This window comes from Quercus suber, unplaced genomic scaffold, assembly GCF_002906115.3.
Source record: "Quercus suber isolate HL8 unplaced genomic scaffold, Cork oak 2.0 scaffold_104, whole genome shotgun sequence".
Classification (NCBI taxonomy): Eukaryota; Viridiplantae; Streptophyta; class Magnoliopsida; order Fagales; family Fagaceae; genus Quercus; species Quercus suber.
The window spans coordinates 85,027-90,533 of NW_027069569.1; the positions used below are offsets into that span (position 1 = coordinate 85,027).

A 5,507-nucleotide genomic window follows, 5' to 3' on the forward strand; every position below is an offset into this window, starting at 1 on the left:
TGACAACTTTTTATAGGGGTGTTAATTGGACCCTTTACATATAAGCAAATTAGAAGTATTAAAAATTATACAGATACTCGATATAAGATTTAAGTAAATTGAGAATATAATTTAAGAAAATCATAAAATTAATGTGGATTAACTTAATTGTTGAACTTTCACTTTAATTATGTATAGATTAATAATATTCCACATTTGACAATTGATTATCACAAGCAACTTAAAATTCATTAAAAAAATTGTAAAATATAATATTAAGGAAGTCGATTTCTAGGTAACAAATAAAACACGTTATATTACCATTCAAACTTTTTAAGCATTACTACCATCTAAAACTCAAAATCCGTGAATAAAATTTTTTGAAAGTTAAAATTTGGTGGGAGTATTATAGCCACTACACATTGCAATATTTTAAGAATCATAACCTTTGATTAGAATTTAATCGAGAGGATAACAATACAACATATTTCCAAAATATTAAGGGGGAAATTGCCCGATTTTAAAGTTTAAAGAGAAATAGTGAACTACCCAAAACATAAAGGATGAAAATTATTTTAATCCTAAGTTCTTTCTCTTTTTTTTTTTTTTCTTTTTTTGTGTGAGTGTAAAACTATGTGTTTTTACTTAAAATGGCACATAAAGAAAAAAAAAATACAAAAATTCAACCCAAAAAAACTACATGTGAAACTGTGAATTTGGCTTAACAAAAATTGACTAATAAAAAAAAATTCTAGAAACACAAAGAATGACACAACATTTTCATAATACTTTTACAGCTTTGTTATATTTTACTTTGATTCGTAAAGAATTGACACTTCAGCAATTGTGATATCCCTAAATGCCAATCAAATCCCTTAGTTTCCCTCTCTCAACACCATAAATGCCAGTCACATCCCTAGCCACAATTTGACGAGATGGGATATCTCTAATTTGCAACTTAGGTTGTAAGGTTGTGGAATATCTTTGAAACTCATACCCTTCAACAAACCTAAAAGGCAACTCATTTATTATAATCATTTCAGCGAGTGCCTTCCTAGAAGCCTCAACAGTAAAGGCTGTTGGTACAAGCCGTAACCCTTCCTCCCCATTCATTTTGGGTTGAAATGCTAAGGTTTGTTGCCCTTTACGTGAAACTCTACTGGGGTGTTCTTAACACAGTTTGGGGTATGATTCAATAAATTAAAAGTACCATGACCTTTAGGATTAGCACAATAAGTTTTTTTGGCAATAATGGCAAACAGCCTTAAATTGACCCTCACTAATCTTTATTTTTTCAAAATGATCCCAAGCAGTAGACTTTTTCCTATTAATACCACAATCAACAGCTATCTCACTCACCTTGGTTTTATCATTAGGTTTAGGTGGAAATGCCTCAGCATTAGTTAGAGTGGAGACAAGTTCAGCTTGGACAACGGGTTCAGCTTGGGCAGTGGGTGTTGTTTGGGAATGGGGTGCATCACTAGAGGGTTCCATAACCTAAAGACATCAAATTTAAGCATTAGGAAACAACCATAAAAAAACTAATTCTGAGAAAGATCATTGTAGTTGACCTCTTAAAGGGCAAAGTCACATACACTAGAGCTTTGTAGAATAAGAAATATCATTATGCATAAAAATTGACTTCACAAGTACTGATTTAATTTAACACTCAGTGTTCTATATCAAGGTAAACTACATGGCACTTGATGATTTCATTTAAATTACAAGTATGTATGTTTAAGAGTCAAGACAAAACTTAGATCTGATATAACTATAAGCATTTGAAAGAAATTAACCTTGGCAAAAGTACTTATATCATGCAAGTAAATGCACAATATACTACTCTCAGTTATTATACGAAATAACAGAAAAGAAAATACATGATAGAATGAATTTCTAATTAGCTTCTACATGGCTTGCTTGAATATGCTCCTCCAGTATTTTCTTTTCTCTTTTAAATCTGCCATTAAACTCTTAACACAAATTACACTTTTTTTTCTTTGTAAGAACAAGTTTTTCTTTGTAAGAACAATTCAGTGGATAGAATCTGGGTTCAATACTTATCTTATATACATCCTCAAAGCACCAATATGAATACCTTTGAACATACTATGAAGCATGTATTCCTATCTTACACATTCCATGTTGCTTATTTGAGTTTAGTTGTTAATGTTCCTTCCATTATTATAATTATTTCATTTATCATCAACGGACAAGACCAACTTTTATATGTATATCAAAAATATGAAGCTTCTTTTGAGGTTCACTTATGATTCATGCTTAACCTAACAGAATGAGCATCTAATTAGCTTCCAATGGGCTTACTTGAATATGTTCATCCACTATCTTTTTTCCCTTTCTTTTAAATTTTCCAATAAAAGAAATTATAGTCAGATAAAAGCTTAGAAAATAAAAGCCTCAAAAAGAAATTAGAAAGACATATCATCGTCAATTTGCAAACATAATTATTGCAGGCAAATATTGCTCAAACAACGACAAAACTCAAAAGTAACACAAACAATAACAAGAAGTCAAAAGAGAAACAGAAGAGAAATGATACCTCAGAGAACTCTTAGCTGTTAGGGATTCAACCTTGAAAAGGAAGCAAAAAGCCTACTTGAACAACTTTCAACTCCAGTATAAAATTAGGATTTCAAATTTTTAAGTTAGGAAAGCAAAATGAATCAAACAAATGAGTAATAAAATACAATCAGATAAGAAGATAAGAATGTGTTTGGATTTCATCTTTTTAAAATAGGGGTTCATCTTTTTTTTTCTTTTTTTACAGCGAAGACACAAGTATATTGATCATAGAAAGAAAAAAACGAAACAACGAATAAAACAGGCAGATAAGAAAATAAAAATGTGTTTGGATTTTATCTTTTTAAAATAGGGGTTCATATTATTTTTTTACAGTGAAGATACAAGTATATTGATCATAAAAAAAAAAAAACAAAACAACGAATAAAACAGGGCAGATACAAATCACAGAGCACACTAAAATAATGAATCAAACTAACTATAATGTCTTTGACCAACAAACACAAGTCTACGAAAAATGATAACACAAAAAAACACACTCAAATTAGGGGTTCCATCTTTCAAGAGTGATAAATCAAGTCTTTGACCAACAAATCAAATAAATAAAAAATGATGGCTTCATTTATTAATCCAATCTATTGTTCAGTTGACCAATATCCCTTCAGTTGCTTTTCAAATGATTCTCATTACATATCAAAAAATAATGATTTCAACAAAATGATAAACCCATATCACAAACACAAAATACAGAAAAAGAGGGATGAAAAGGAAAAAAAAAAATTTACCTGATATGAGACTAGGAAGCCGAGACTGAGAGGCTGGGAAGAAACTGCAAAGATTTTGAATATTTGATGTAAAGGAGTAAAGGTGAGAATCAGAGAAGAACAATTTATAGACTAAGAGATGAGCGTTGAGATTTGAGAGTCTTGAAGTGTAAGCCGAGTAGAGAAAGGATTAAGGAAAATGTAATTTGGTTTTTGATTTGAAGTGTAGCTGAGCCTAAACCATGATTCATGACCATGGGCATGGGGAAGTGAAAAATTGCCATCTGATTTGAAGTGTAGCCGACTAGCCGTTCCATATCTTCTGCAGAAGATTTTCTTTGCGTGGAAACTGTGTAATATCATATTTTTTTTGTGTGAAGTCTTGCGTGTACCACTAACCAAACTCAGCTTTTAGTCCAATCAATGCACTTCTCCATTCAGACTTCTTCTTCTTCTTTTTTTCGGTTAAAAGGAAATTATATATATATATATATATTTTAATCTTAAACCATAAGTCGGGTCGGGCTCTGTGGGTTTTTAACCCATTAACCCACCACCCGAACCGAATATTTAGATATTATTAGAGAGGGACCCGAATCCGACCCACCATGGGTTAAATTCATATCAACTTTTTGTTACTTGGGCCTAAATTCGTTTACGTGTAGTGAAGATGCAAACATTTTAGTAGGCTCCGATAAGGTGCTATAAAAAATAAAAAGATTGAAAAGATTCTTTTTCTGATTTCATATGATATGATATTATTTCATAAAATATGTTTCATGATTAGCGTTTATTGATAGTGGCCATAACTAAGAATACTGATTTTTTTTATTTGAAGGACCTTGTAAATTTAATTAATACCTCTAATGCACAAAGTATTTGAGGATTTAAAGATGGGTAAGAATTCAAGTCATGTGATTAGTAGTATACCGTAAGTCTTTCACGATCTCAAATTAAAAAAAAAAAAGGAACAAGGAGGAAGGAACGGTGACATGTGGATGAGGCTCAACCTATTACTCGACCTAACCATATTAAGTAGGGGAGGAAGGAACAATGACGTGGATGAGGAAATTTCAAGATCTCTGCCAAGTATGGGTGGAAATATAGAACAACTCTCGAAAATGAGAGATTCTTTAAAATACAGGTCAAATGCGTTGCAATTATACAGATTCCCATATAGGAAACCCAACACTTGACTCGTTAGAGTTGGGTTTCAATGCATTTTACATATCGCCAACCACCCCCACAATCATTGAAATTTGGCCAAAGCTTGACAAGCCAGTTGGGGTATAGTGTGTGGGTTGATTTTTGCATATATAAGGATAGTCATAACTAAAAAGGGATCACATCTTAAATTATGTAATATGTCTTGGGACACAAAATTTTTTTCACAACCACTAACGGAACTTGTTGTGATTGATACAAAATAAAAATTGTGTTAGTGGTAGGTCCAAGTTAAAATGATGTCAAATTAGAAATTACCAACTTAACAAGTTATAGATAAGCTAGATTGTGAAAACTATTATATCCTTAACATTAGTCTAAATAATGGCAGAGGAAATTACACCCATTTTACTTTATATTAAACTCTACTAAAAAAGAAAAACGAAATCCTAATTCATGTATACGTGGTTTTGTTGGACTAGGTTTAGGCCTGTGCTAATAATTAAAGTAGAACTGTACAATTTTATAGCTTTTTTTTTAAAAAAAAATAACATAGCTTAGTTATTCATGTATAGTTTTATAAAGTCTAATTTTTTTTTCCTCAAAAAAAAAAAGTTTAATGTTTTCTGTGCAACTGTACTTTTATCAATTTTAAGCAAGTAAATAAATAAGTTTTCAACCCAAAAAATAAATAAAAAGACAAAGAAAAATGATCCAATCGCAAATTAACTTATTACAATAATATTAATGCGTCATATACAGCTAATTCTCAACCCAAACATAATTTGGACAGTTACATCCTAGGTGGCTAACAACTAACCTATAATGTATTCTTTGACTTCCTCAACTTTTTACATAAGCAACATGTTTATGTATTTTTTATTATTATTAAATTAAGTCTGTACCATATCTCATACATAAACTACTATTATAAATGCACAACGGTTTTTTTTTTTCCCCTGATGATAAATAGTTTAAATATATGGCATATGCTCTTAATAATTTCTATTTATTATCAAATCAAAAGTAATTTTTTTGTTTCTAAAAAAAAAAAAATCA

General features: G+C 30.6%; 1 long non-coding RNA gene across 3 annotated transcripts; it reads right to left on the minus strand.

Moving 5' to 3' along the window:
• Nucleotides 1-203: 203 nt before the first annotated feature.
• Nucleotides 204-3,730, minus strand: LOC136068209 (uncharacterized). Of its 3 annotated transcripts, none has more exons than XR_010629617.1 (3): nt 3,306-3,730; nt 2,540-2,571; nt 204-1,476 (listed from the first exon to the last, which is right to left on the minus strand). It is a non-coding gene; the product is annotated as an uncharacterized LOC136068209 (long non-coding RNA). The 3 variants fall into 3 exon arrangements; XR_010629615.1 differs by having other exon boundaries at nt 2,540-2,604; XR_010629616.1 differs by having other exon boundaries at nt 2,540-2,611.
• Nucleotides 3,731-5,507: the final 1,777 nt, after the last annotated feature.